This window comes from Oryctolagus cuniculus, chromosome 8, assembly GCF_051225735.1.
Source record: "Oryctolagus cuniculus isolate XC-2025 breed Fujian yellow rabbit chromosome 8, ASM5122573v1, whole genome shotgun sequence".
In the NCBI taxonomy this organism is placed as follows: domain Eukaryota; kingdom Metazoa; phylum Chordata; class Mammalia; order Lagomorpha; family Leporidae; genus Oryctolagus; species Oryctolagus cuniculus.
In genome coordinates, this window is record NC_142874.1 from 91,710,895 (window position 1) to 91,725,711 (window position 14,817).

A 14,817-nucleotide genomic window follows, 5' to 3' on the forward strand; every position below is an offset into this window, starting at 1 on the left:
TGGAAGCTTGAAGATTTTTTTTAAGGTAGGTACAGATTTCTTAACCAAATTCCAGGGGCCTACATTGTGGTATAATGGGTTTAACTACTGCCTGCAATTCTGGCATCCTGTATTAGAGCAACAGTTCGAGTCTCACTCCACTTCTGATCCAGCATCCCTGCTGACGCACCTGGGAAGGCAGTGGAAGATGGCCCAAGTACTTGGGCATCTGCTATACACGTGGGAAACCGGATGGAGTTCTTGGCCTCTGGCTTCAGCCTAACCTGGCTTCAACCATCTGAGCCATTTGGGGAGTTAACCAACAGATGGAAGGTATCTCTGTCTCTCTTTCTACCTTTCAAATAAATGTTTTAAAAAATCTTAAAAATTCCAGGGAAACAAAGAAGAGTACATGAAATTTGGAATTTGTCTCTGAATAAATAAATACACATGAATCAAAAAAAAAAAGAGATAAATGAAATTAAAATTTTCAAGAAGATGTTTCAATTTATGGTTGATAATTCCATAATACTGTTAGGAAGAAGATTTTACCTTTTAATTTTATATTTGTTTTGTGTTGGTTGCTATCTCAGAAGATGAAAGCCAATGAGGAAGGCCCAATGTTGTGGCAAAGCTGTTTAGGCTGCAGCCTGCAACACTGCGAGTCCATATTGGAGCACTGGTTCTAGTCCCAGCTGCTCTGCTTCTGATCCAGCTCCCTGCCTCTGATCCAGCTTCCCTGGGAAGCAGCAGGGCTGGCTCAAGTGCCTGGGCCCCTGCCACCCACGTAGGAGACCCTGATGGAGTTCCAGGCTCAGACCTGGCATTGCAACCGTTAGGGGAGTAAACTAGTAGATGGAGGATCTCTCTCTGTCTCTCTGCCTTTCAAACAAACAAACAAACAAATGATAATAAAAGACCAAGTGGGAAGAGGCATTTGGCAGTGTCTAAGATGCTACTTGAGACACCCATATCCTGTATCAGAGTAACTGAGTTGTAGTCCTGGCTCTGCTCCGGATTCCAGTTTCCTGCTAATGCACACGACGGAGACCCAGATTGAGTTCCAAGTTCCTGGCTTTGGCCTGGCCCAGCCCTGGTTGTTGCAGGTATTTGGAATGAATGAACCAGGAGAGGTCTCTCTCTCTCTCTCTTGCTCTTTTTCTGTCCTTCAAATCAAGTGAAGATAAATAAAAACTTTTTAAAAAAAAAGATTTAATTTATTTATTTGAAAGGCACAGTTATGAGGAGAGAGGAAGAGATCTTCAATGGTTCACTCCCCAAATGGCAACAACAGCCAGGGCTGTTGTGCCAGAGGAAGGTAGCAGCCAGAAGCCTCCTCCAGGTCTCCCGTGTGGGTGCAGGGCCACCTTCCTCTGCTTTTCCAGGCACATTAGCAAGCATCCGGATCAAAACTGGAGCATCCAGGACTTGAATCAGGGAGGCAGCCATGGCTTTACCAGCTATGGCACAACTCCGGCCCCTGTAACTTCTCAGCTAATGAATGAACAGAACAGGAGCTTGTAAGAATGACATAAAATGCTGCCTGCTGTGAGCAGAGATGGGTGTATGTAGCGCTATGAACAAATGAATTCCCAAAAAACACAGTGAATTCCTCAACAGATTCTAACAAGAACAAATGCTCTTCTCTCCCCTAACCATAAACTACAAAACATCACAAACAATAGAAACAAAAAAAGCCACTGTTCTCCAAAGTCATGTTCATCATAGCAGGTGATGTATGAATGAAGATCGTATGACTGGGGGAAAAGGAAAAATATATTTCTCTTCTGTGGTAAGAGGAAGCTGGAGATCCCCGGCAGTTTTTGAAAGCTTCGGGAGGGAAGAATTCACTTAAGGAAAATAATCATCTTACAGGCCCTCAAGAAGGATCCTGGATGGAACCTAGGTTTGTCACGAGGGAGGAGAGCCGGGGGTGAGTTGTTCCTGACTTGTGCAGACATTTACTTGGGGTTAGTCCCTCCTGCCGGACTCGCGGGGATGGAAACTGGCACTTGAGATAAGGAGTGAAAACCAGGTAAGCAGCGCTCGCACTCAGACTCACAAAACACACAAAACACACTCAGCTGAAGGGGGAAAGTGCAGAGGAAAGAAGGAAAGGAAGAAGGAAGGGGGATGAAATGAACAATCACACTCTTGCTGGAAGGGTTAAAATATAAACCAACACAGCAAGGGCGAGAAGGGAGGAAAGAACGAGTCCTTGGTGTTGCCATTTAGTTTATTTAATAAATTCTGGACCCACAGACTTCATTAATTGGTTTAGGGACCGGCAAAGCAAGCCATTGGCTGCGGCCGGCATCGCTGCGCGCCTCACGCAGGGTCTCGTCATCACCCGGGAGCCCTGGCGCCTAGGGCCGCCCGCCCTGGATGAGCGCCTTTCGCTGCGCTTCCCCGGGGGAACGCGCTGGTCCTGCCGCCAGGGACCCGGGCAGCCGCCCAGTGAACGGCAGCACTGGGCGGCTCCGGCGCCCGGGGCAGTGGGCCTGTGGGGGCTCTGGCGGCAGCAGCCCCGGGTAACCCACAGCGGCCTCCCGACCCCGCGGAGGACGCGCCCAGGCTCGCTCTGGAGTCTCTGGGCGCCGCCGGCCCGGACCTGCCACATGCGAGACCGCCCGGCGCGAGTGCGGGGCGAGCGCGGCTGCCGCTTCCCGGCCCGCGCAGTAATCGGCAGTAGCCGCAGGCTGGGCTCGGCCGGGGGCGACGCGGGCAGCCCCGTTAGCCTGTCCTGAGCGGCAGGGCGGAGCGCGCCGCCAGCGCCGGGACGCCAGGTGAGTGGGCGCGGGGACCCCCTGAGGGGAGCAGACTCGGCGCCCGCGGCGGGGACCGTGCAGGCCTTGCGGAACGAGGTTGTTTACCCCTGGCGTGCGTGCGTGTACTGTGGTGTGTGGGTGTACTGTAGCTTGCTGTTGGCGGGTGGGGGGTTTTCCCGCTTGTTTTTGTTCTCTAATCAACCAGAGGTGTTGCTTTTGTGACTAAGGTATCAGTCACCCTGGTGGTGCTGATAACCAGGAGACCCTGGTGACTGGAGAGCCTGGAACCCGGGCTCAGAGCGCTCCTTGCGGCTGTGGCTTTTCCACTTACCAAGCGTCAGCTTGTTGTCTCACCCTGGATGCTGGTGTGATGTGTCGCCCCAAAGACTAACGAAGCCGCCCTCTGCCCGTCAGCGGGGCGACGCAGAGCAGACGCCTTTTCCAGGCAGCCTGCTTTCGCGGAGACTGAACCCCTTCCCCCAGCCCAGCCGCCTAGGGGCTTCCGCTTAGTGTGACTGCTGTCGCACAGCGCTCTCGTTTCTCGCACTGAAGTGTGACTGAAACGCTTCAACTCAGCAAATACTTGTGTGTCTTCTCTGTGCCTAGAAGGTGTGAGGACAGGGAATACAGATGTGAATTAAAGAGTTTCTGCCACGCGGGATTTCAGAGTGCAGTGGATTCGATCCACACCAGTGGTGACTTACCCTTAGACTGGGGAGGGACCTAGTGGCAGAGACCTGAACACATGGCTTGGGGTGGGCAGGAAGTCGTGTCAGCCACTCTTGGAGAGATTCCGTTTCTAGAGATTCTGACTTTAGTAGATCTAAAAAAATTAACACTTTAAATTTTTTATAAATGCATTTTCCCCTTGGAGAGTATAGAGGAGAGAAACAAGTGTTGAGTTCCTTCTCGGGACAATTTCCTTTCCTTCATATCTCATTATGGAGTATTTTCACTTCATGAGTCAATCAAGTGACCAGTTTAACCAAATATGATAGCGGTTGTTTTCTTTGGTAACCTGGCCACATGGGGTTGACACACTTCACACTTTCACACAAGTTCATTCACAGAGAAGCATTTTGAATCATTTTAGTGACTGTCAAGGACAGTGACTGCCATCTGAAATGAATTCTTCACTTCTGGATAGGGCTCCTTTTGGGAAAATTTATTTTAAATCAGAGTTGGTAAAATTCAGAAGCTGGACACAGTCTACATAACAATACTGTGTGAGACTCTATTCTCAATACAAAAATGGTTCTAGATAAAAAATAGGAGATTGTTATTAATATAACAGTATAGAGTATTTAATAAAAAGTCACAGTGACACTCTTTAATGTATGTAGATAAAACACACAGAGACCCCAGCAATACTTTAGTACACACCTGCTGATGTAACCAAACCACAACTAAGGAGCTTATAAATAACAGAAACTTATTTCTCACAATTTTTTGTTTTAAGATTTATTTCTTTATTTGAAAAGCAGAGTTAGGGGCAGGGGAGATAGAGAGAGATGTCTTCCATCTGCTGTCAGGCCTGTCCATTCCACAGGCAGTAAGTCCCTAGAATAACCAGGCTTCCCCCCTGCAGAGATCATTCAGCAGTAATTGAGTTGCTAGTAGTTTACATGTTTTACTTGATCCAGAGCTTAAGGACATTTATACATTGATGATTTCTTTATTTCATCTGAAATAGTACTGAAAGACTGAAAGAAATTTAAATGTCTAAATGAGTCAGATAACCTGAAAAGAAAAAGCTGGCTTAACAACTATGTATGGGAAAGTCTATGTATAGAAATTGTGTGCAAAAGGTGCTACAGCTCTGCCATTATCTGTCCATTTGTTGGATTTAAGTATAGGGTTTCATTTGATGAAAGATTTTTGGCTTAGAACTTAAAACCATTGCTGTAGACGATTCTTAGCAGTGTTTCATCTTTGAAAAACACAAGAACAACAAATGACCTTAAATTATAGTGGGTGGAATTAAGCTACTTAAAATCAAAACACCAGAATGAATCTACGGAACATATTATTAACAAAGAAAGCTTTTGTTTTCTTGAAAGTTTTAATAATTACATATTCTTTTTTAAAAAATGCATTTAAGATTGCATTACAAAGTCTTCTTGTAAAAATCTGAGCAATATAAAGTAAATATTACATGCATACCTTAATTCTATTTCCCTTCCCAAAGACAACTACTGAAAACATTTTTTCCTATTTCATTACATGCATGTATCCATAAAAACTCATATTGTTCTTTGAAGTCCAATTTTCCCTCAAGTGTGAGGGAAAGATTAAGGGAGTTGTTCCTTTCAAGTTCACATTTCTATCATGTGGTGGCATGTGTCCCTAATATTGGAAAGTAAGGTTCAAGTCAAGCCAATTCTTGCTAAGTATGTGGATCTGTCCTACAGGAAATTCTGAATGTTGGGTATATTAAAGAGAGGCATGAATGGTCAACAGCCTTTTCATATCCTTGTAGAAAACAGTTGACCTCCCTCCTACAGGCAGCTGGATAATCACAACAGTCATAAAAGCCAAGTCCCCACTCTTCTGCAGAAATCTCTATTTTATCCATGGAAATTTGATTAAATTTGAGTTATTTACTGAATTTGAGAGGTTTATAAAATTTTGGCATTTGAAGCAGAATAAATTTTTACCAATATAGTTTATAGACTGTAGAACAGTCAAAATAATACAATATTTTGATTGAGAAGCAAAAAAAAAAAATCTGTTGCTTTTCTGTATAGGCACTTCAGTGTTTTATTTAACAGGTACCTTGCCTTCTTGGTTCTCAATTTAATTTTCTGATATACAAAAATCTCCCAAAACATCTCAGTTTAATTGAATTTTTAAAAAGGAAAAACTCCTTAATTCTTAGACTCTTAAGGCATGCCTAAAGCAAATTATCTGTTAGTTAACTAATAATTTAGGGTATGTAAACAGTATTTGTTATGTGAATAGTCATTCCTTTAATTTTGGCACCAGTGTTGTACAGCCTAAACAGATTAATGACATTTTTTGCTTATAATAAACTGTATAACATTTGTAACAATGGAAAACAGTAAAGCTGAAGATAGCATAAAGTAAAAAATAAAAGTATTTATATTTGCTTTTGGAATGTACTTTCAAACTTAAAATTGACTATAGCCATATAAAAGTGGGATTTTAAAGATAATATTATAGCAAAAGCTACTATATATAAAGTGTATATATAATTGTATTATATATAATAGCTTATCTATACAATGCATATGAAATTGTGTATGTATATATGTGTATATATACATATATATGTAAAATGATTTGGTATAAATAAATGACATGAAGTCAAAGATGCAGATTAAAGAACTATGACATTTTGTACATTTTTATACCTTTTTACTATGAGACTTGGCTAATATGGGCTCTGTGATTTGAGAAATGCTATTTAGTCTTTGGGTTTTAGTACTTTTATCTGAATACTAAAGAGGTAGAACTAGATAACTTTTAAAGGCCTTTCTATCATTAGTCCATTGATTTTTTTTAATTTTTCTTTATTCAAATAATTAATAATTTAATAATAAGTAATAATTTAATGATTTAATAATAACAAATAATAAAAGAGTTACAGAGAGAGGTAGAGACACAGAGAGAGAGGTCTTCTACCTGGTGGTTCACTCCCCAGATGGCTACAACATCAGGAGATGGGCAGATCCGAAGCTGGAAGCCAGGGTCTTTTTCCAGATCTCCTAAGTGCATGCAGGGGCACAAGCACTTGGGCCATCCTCTGCTGCTTTCCTAGACACATTAGCAGAGAGCTGGATAGAAAGTGGAACAGCTGTGACTCAAACTGGTGCCCATATAGGATACTGGCACTGCAGGCCGGGACATTAACCTGCTGTACCCCAGCGCTGGCCCCAGTCCATTGATTTCTGATATTTGGAAACCATCTGGTTTCTCTGTTGCCCTCACTTAACTTTTCCATCCCCAGACACTCAGTCTTGGATAGATTCCTTTTTTAAAAAATGTATTTACCTGGTGGTGGGCGCTGTTTCAAAGCAGTGGAGCTGCCATGTGCAGCACTGGCATCCCATATGGGCGCCGGTTCGAGTCCCAGCTGCTACCCTTCTCATCCAGCTCTCTGCTTATGGCCTGGGAAAGCAGTGGGAGATGGCCCAAGTACTTGGGCACCCACATGGGAAACCCAGAAGAAGCTCCTGGCTCCTGGTTCAGACTGGCCCAGCCAGGGCCATTTGGGGAATGAATCAGTGGATGGAAGATTTCTCTTTCTCTCTCTCTCTCTCTCTGTAATTCTGCTCTTCACATAACTAAATACGTCCTTTTTTACAATGTGTTTATCTGAGGAGTAGAGAGAGAACACTGCCATCTACTGATTTATTCTCCAAGTGCCCATAATGATCAAGGCCTGGTAGCTGAAGTCAGTAACCTGGGATGTAGTGTGGATCTCTTACTTGAGTGACAGGAACCCAGCTACTTAGGCATCACTGCTGCCTCCCCAGGTCTGAACTTAAATGAAACTGGAGTCAGGAGCCAGAGCTGGGCATCAACCCCTGGTGCTCCAATGTAGGACACAGGTATCTTAACTTCTAGACCAAATGCCCACCCCTCATATTCTTTTTTTTTTTTTAAGATTTATTTATTTATTTGAAAAGCAGAGTTATACAGAGAGAGGAGAGGCAGAGAGAGAGGTCTTCCAACCACTGGTTCACTCCCCAATTGGCCGCAATGGCTAGAGCTGTGCTGATCTGAAGCCAGGAGCCAGGAGCCATCTCCGGGTCTCCCATGCAGGTGCAGGGGCCCATGGATTTGGGCCATCTTGTACTGCTCTCGCAGGCCATAGCAGAGAGCTCAATTGGAAGTGGAGAAGCCAGGACTCTAAGCGGTGCCCATATAGTATGCCGGCACTGCAGGCAGCAGCGTTACCTGCTACGCCACAGCACCAGCCCCCATCCCTCAGATTCTTTTTTTTTTTTTAATTAATTAATTAATTTTTTGACAGGCAGAGTGGACAGTGAGAGAGAGAGAGACAGAGAGAAAGGTCTTCCTTTTGCCATTGGTTCACCCTCCAATGGCCACCGCGGCCGGCGCGCTGCAGCCGGTGTGCCGCGGCCGAGCACCGCGCTGATCCGATGGCAGTAGCCAGGTGCTTCTGGTCTCCCATGGAGTGCAGGGCCCAAGCACTTGGGCCATCCTCCACTGCACTCCCTGGCCACAGAAGAGAGCTGGCCTGGAAGAGGGGCAACCGGGACAGAACCCGGTGTGCTGGCGCTGCAAGGCGAGGATTAGCCTAGTGAGCCGCGGCACTGGTCATCCCTCAGATTCTTAACAGTACTCTTTTTTAAAAAAAATGTAAATTTTAAAAAAAGATTTGTTTATTTGAGAGCCATAGTTGCATACAGAGGGAAATACAGAGAGAAATGTCTCATTAGCTGGTTCTTTACCCAGCTGGCCACAACAGCCGGCCAGAGCTGGGCAGATCCAAAGCCAGGAGCCAGGTTTCCCACGTGGGTGCAGGGGCCGAAGCACTTGGGCCATCTTCCACTGCTTTCCCAGGCCATTAGCAGAGAGCTGGATGGATTGTCGGTGCCACAGGCAGAGGCTTACCTTACGACTCCACAGCGCTGGCCTCTCTTAGCAGTGCTCTTAAACTTTGGGACCGGGAACTATATAATGATTAAGGGTTCAATTCAACAGGAAGATGTAACTATTGTAAATGTATATGCACCTAATCACAGGGCACCAGTTTATTTAAAATATATGTTAAGGGACTTAAAGGGAGACTTAGATTCCAATACAGTAGTAGTGGGGGACTTCAATACTCCACTCTCAGAAATAGACAGATCATCCGGACAGAAGATCAACAAGGAAACAGCAGATTTAATCGACACTGTTGCCCAAACGGATCTAACAGATATCTACAGAACTTTCAATCCTACATTTAAGGATTTTACATTCTTCTCAGCAGTGCATGGAACCTTCTCTAGGATTGACCACATAGTAGGCCATAAAGTAAGTCTCAGCAAATTCAAAAGAATTAGAATCATACCATGCAGCTTCTCAGACCACAGCAAATGAAGGTGGAAATTAGCAACTCAGGAATCCCTAGAGAGTATGCAAACACGTGGAGACTGAACAACATGCTCCTGAATGAACACTGGGTCATAGAAGAAATCAAAAGAGATATCAATAACTTTCTGGAAGTAAATGAGGATAACAACACAACATATCAAAACTTATGGGATATGGTAAAAGCAGTGTTGTGAGGAAAGTTTATAGCAATAGGTGCCTACATTAAGAAATTGGAAAGGCACCAAATAAATGAGCTTCCAATGCATCTCAAGGATCTAGAAAACCTGCAGCAAACCAGACCCAAATCTAGTAGGAGAAGAGAAATAATTAAAATCAGAGAAGAAATCAACAGGATTGAATCCAAAAAATTACAAAAAATCAGCCAAAGGAAGAGCTGGTTTTTTGAAAAAATGAATAAAATTGACACCCCATTGGCCCAACTAACTAAAAATAAAGACCCAAATCAATAAAATCAGAGATAAAAAGGAAATGTAACAACAGACACCACAGAAATAAAAAGAATCATCAGAACTTACTACAAAGAGTTATGTGCCAGCAAACAGGGAAACCTATCAGAAATGGATAGATTCCTGGACACATGCAATCTACCTAAATTGAGCCATGAAGACATAGAAAACCTAAGCAGACCCATAACTGAGACAGAATTGAAACAGTAATAAAGGCCCTCCCAACAAAGAAAAGTCCAGGACCAGATGGATTCACTGTTGAATTCTACCAGACATTTAAAGAAGAACTGACTCCAATTCTCTCAAACTATTCAGAACAATCAAAAAAAGGACAATCCTCCCAAATTCTTTTTATGAAGTCAGAATCACCTTAATCCCTAAACCAGAGAAAGATGCAGCATTGAAAGAAAATTACAGACCAATATACCTGATGAACATAGACGCAAAAATCCTCAATAAAATTCTGGCCAATAGAATACAACAACACATCAGAAAGATCATCCACCCAGACCAAGTGGGATTTATCCCTGGTATGCAGGGATAGTTCAGTGTTCACAAAACAATGTGATACACCACATTAACAAACTGCAGAAGAAAAACCATATGATTATCTCAATAGATGCAGAGAAAGCATTCGATAAAATTCAACACCCTTTCATGATGAAAACTCTAAGCAAATTGGGTATAGAAGGGACATTCCTCAATATAATCAAAACAATTTATGAAAAACCCACAGCCTATTGAATGGGGAAAAGTTGGAAGCATTTCCACTGAAATCTGGTACCAGGCAGGGATGCCCACTCTCACCACTGCTATTCAATACAGTTCTGGAAGTTTTAGCCAGAGTCATCAGGAAAGAAAATTCAAGGGATACAAATTGGGAAGGAAGAAGTCAAACTATCCATCTTTGCAGACGATATGATTCTTTATTTAGGGGATCCAAAGAACTCTACTAAGAGACTATTGGAACTCATAGAAGAGTTAGGCAAAGTAGCAGGATATAAAATCAATGTACAAAAATCAACAGCCTTTGTATACACAGGCAATGCCATGTTTGAGGAAGAACTGCTAAGATCAATCCCAGTCACAATAGCTACAAAAACAATCAAATACCTTGGAATAAACTTAACCAAGGACGTTAAAGATCTCTATGATGAGAATTACAAAATCTTAAAGAAAGAAATAGAAGAAGATACCAAAAAATGGAAAAATCTTCCATGCTCATGGATTGGAAGAATCAACATCATCAAAAAGTCTATTCTCCCAAAAGCAATTTACACATTCAATGCGATACCAATCAAGATACCAAAGGCATTCTTCTCAGATCTAGAAAAAATGATGCTGAAATTCATATGGAGACACAAGAGACCTCGAATAGCTAAAGCAATCTTGTACAACAAAAACAAAGCCAGAGGCATCACAATACCAGATTTCAGGACATACTACAGGGCAGTTGTAATCAAAACAGCATGGTACTGGTATTGAAACAGATGGATAGACCAATGGAACAGAATAGATATACCAGAAATCAACCCAAACATCTACAGCCAACTTATATTTGATCAAGGATCTAAAACCAATTCCTGGAGCAAGGACAGTCTATTCAATAAATGGTGCTGGGAAAACTGGATTTCCACGTGCAGAAGCATGAAGCAAGACCCCTAGCTTTCACCTTACACAAATATCCACTCAACATGGATTAAAGACCTGAATCTACGACCCGACACCATCAAATTATTAGAGATCATTGGAGAAACCCTGGAAGATATTGGCACTGGCAAAGGCTTCCTAGAAAAGACCCTTGGAGGTGCAGGCAGTCAAAGCCAAAATTAACTATTGGGATTGCATCAAATTGAGAAGTTTCTGTACTGCAAAAGAAACAGGAGAGTGAAGAGGCAACCAACAGAATGGGAAAAAATATTTACAAGTTATTCTACAGATAAAGGATTAATAACCGGAATCTACAAAGAGATTAAGAAACTACACAACAACAAAACAAACAACCCACTTAAGAGATGGGCCATGGACCTCAGTAGACATTTTTCAAAAGAGGAAATCCAAATGGCCAACAGGCACATGAAAAAATGTTCAAGGTCACTAGCCATCAGGGAAATGCAAATCAAAACCACAAGGAAGTTTCACCTCACCCGGGTGAGAATGGCTCACATACAGAAATCTACAAACAACAGATGCTGGCGAGGATGTGGGGAAAAAGGGACACTAACCCATTGTTGGTGGGAATGCAAACTTGTTAAGCCTCTATGGAAGTCTGTCTGGAGATTCCTCAGAAACCTGAATATAACCCTACCATAATACCCAGCCATCCCACTCCTTGGAATTTACCCAAAGGAAATTGGCAAACAAAAAAAGCTGTCAGCACCTTAATGTTTATTGCAGCTCAATTCACAATAGCTAAGACCTGGAATCGACCCAAATGCCCATCAACAGTAGACTGGATAAAGAAATTATGGGATATGTACTCTATAGAATACTATACAGCAGTCAAAAACAACGAAATCCAGTCACTTGCAACAAAATGGAGGAATCTGGATAACATCATGCTGAGTGAAATAAGCCAGTCCCAGAGGGACAAATATCATATGCTCTCCCTGATCAGTGATAACTAACCAACCACAAAAAAGGAAACCTGTTGAAGTGAAATGGACACTATGAAAAACAGTGACTTGTTCAGCCCTTGCCCTGACTGTTGATGAACAACTTAATACTTTATCCCTTTTAGTATTTTTTGTTCTACTTAATACTAATACTATTGGTTGAATTCTGTAATTAATACACAGTTATTCTTAAGTGTTGAAACTTAACTGAAAAGTGATCCCTGTTGAATATAAGAGTGGGAATAAGAGAGGGAAGAGATGTACAATTGGGGACATGCTCATTCAGACTTGCCCCAAATGGTAGAGTTAGAAACGTGCCGGGGGATTCCAATTCAATCCCATCAAGGTGGCATGTACCAATGCCATCTCACTAGTCCCAGTGATCAATTTCTGTTCATAATTGATCAGAATGATGGGACTAAGAGTCAAAGTGATCACATAAACAAGAGTAGTGTCTGCAAATACTAACTGATAGAATAAAAAAGGGAGAGAACGATCCAACATGGGAAGCCCATGAGAGTATTTCAGGCATGGAAAGCCAAGATACTGTGGCAAAAAAAAAACACAAAAAAACAACAACAAAAAAAACACAACAACAACAAATGAAAGATGTCCGCGAGTGGTATCCCAGTAGAAACAACAGGTCATCGAAGAAGGAGGTACCTTTCTCTGAAGGGAGGAGAGAACTTCCACTTTGACCATGGCCTTGTCTAAATATGATCAGAGTTGGCAAACTCAAAAGGCCTCTGTAGCCTTGGCAACTCATGGCAAGAGCCTAGGGTGATTACTGATGCCATAAACAAGAGTGTCAAATTGTTAAGTCAACAACAGGAGTCACTATGCACTTACTCCTCATGTAGGATCTCTGTCCTTAATGTGCTGTACATCGAGATTTAATGCTATGACTAGTACTCAAACAGTATTTTTCACTTTGTGTGTCTGTGTGGGTGCAAACTATTGAAAGGTTTACTTAATATATGCTAAATTGATCTTCTGTATATAAAGAGAATTGAAAATGAATCTTGATGTGAATGGAAGGGGAGAGAGAGCGGGAGAGGGGAGCGTTGCGGGGGAAGGGAATTCATTGGGGGGGGAGCCATTGTAATCCATAAGCTGTACTTTGTTAATTTATATTCATTAAATAAAAGTTAAAAAAATAAAAAAAAAAACTTTGGGACAAAGGAAGTAGTTTAGTTTGGATTTTATTTTATTTTTTTAAATTGTTAATTTTAATTTTTAGTTAATATTTAACAGATTCAATCTGATTTATAGATACAATTGTAAGAATCTAATAATATTCCCTTCCTTCTCCCTCCTCCCAGGCACAATGAAAACTAGTTTAAAAAATTTTGAAAAGCATAGCATTTCACTGAAATTAGTGTTCTGAATAACTGACAACTATTTTATTACATACCAAATTTTGGTTTAAGCATTCTCTTTAATGCAAATCTCTAAATTATACTATATATTTAATGTTTTTTAAAACAGACAATATTCCCATTGTTTTTTCTTTTCATTTTCTTGAGGTTGCAGAACCGCTTTTCAAATCAGCTATTATTAACAGAAGATCTTTTGGGGCCGATTCAGGTGTGAAGGTTCTTGTTGAGGATTCATTTAGGAGCAAGTTCAGACACCCAACTCAAAACTTGCTTAATTAAAGGAACTGATTGGCTCGCCTAGCAGAAAAGCAGGTGCTTCTGGATGTTCCAACAATGTGGTTATTAATTTCTCTTTCTAGATAAAGAGTCTGCTTTGCTTTGTGACCACATCATTCTTTGGAAGGCTTATCTTGAGTGTCTTGAGGATTTTCAATAGCAAGTCTGGACTTAGAAATCCTTACAAAAAGAGCGTTCTTTCCCAAGGATTCCAGTAAACACTGTGGTGAAGATGATGGGAGAATAGGGAGATTTTGTTTGGAGCATGAAACTATATAAATTCCCACCGTGCAACATGCCAAGTTGTGATTTTTATGTTTAAGAGGATCATAAATAACATTAAAGAAATCAGTTCTTGAAGCTTTCCTTTTAACCTCTTATACTTGGTTACCATTTTAAAATGTTCTGCCTAAATGGCAAAATTGGCTGATTTTGTGAATTTGATAAAAGAGGTGATTCTGGTGGCATTGCTAAGAACTTTAATGTAATTCTAATAAGGAAGATGAAAATATGACAGCAGTCAGTGTAATATGCACCTAAGCCAGAAATCGATCTTGAAAGAGATTCAAAATCAAAGTCAATGGGATTGAGGAGTGACTTCCTCAAGATTTGGGAGACCTTGTCCTGTGCAGTGGGAAGGGCAGAAAGATTCCCAGAGATTTGCGGTGGTCATGGAAGAGGGATCTAAGTGGTCAGCAGTAACCAGCACTACTGCATGCTAAACATGTGCACAGTTGCAACTCTGACTGACCCCATTTTATAGGTAAGGAGTAAGTCACACAAAGGCTAAGTAGTTTGGGGTATGATGGAGCTGGACTTCAGATGCAGGCTCGTCCACCGCCTGAGCCAGCAGATTTCGCCACTTACTGTGATGTTAGGGGTAATTTTCTGTGGTTTGGGGTATAATACCCCAGCTCTCTAACCTCATCTATCACTCTCAGCTGCTGGCCACAGGCTCCAGCACAGTTTCCCTTCAACCCTTCTGGCTTTCAGACTGCCATGCCTTTAAGACAAATGCCGTGAATCCAACATCTTCCTGTTAAAGTAATTGTCTTTCTCGTTATCAAACTAAATGTTGGAGTAACTTCTTAAATTTAAAAATAATGTGAGGCTGGCCCTGTGACGACATAGCCCATAAAGCTGCTGCCTGCAGTGCTGGCATCCCATATGGGTGCTGGGTCCAGCCACAGCTGCTCCACTTCCAACCAGCTCTCTGCTTATGGCCTGGGAAAGCAGTAGAAGATGGCCCAAGTCCTAGGACCCC

General features: G+C 42.0%; 1 protein-coding gene across 7 annotated transcripts in view; it reads left to right on the forward strand.

Moving 5' to 3' along the window:
- The first annotated feature begins 1,854 nt into the window (after window positions 1-1,854).
- SLC9B2 (solute carrier family 9 member B2) overlaps window positions 1,855-14,817 on the forward strand; it is a 62,914-nt gene continuing 49,951 nt past the window's right edge. For 5 of the 7 annotated variants that reach the window (XR_016212359.1, XR_518645.5, XM_089303009.1 and 2 more), the window contains exon 1: window positions 2,305-2,765. The gene's annotated coding sequence lies outside the window, so the exon portion shown is untranslated. Of the gene's footprint in view, window positions 2,015-2,304; window positions 2,766-14,817 lie in introns of those variants that run through there. The other 2 variants (XM_070047788.2, XM_089303010.1) reach the window with 2 other exon arrangements.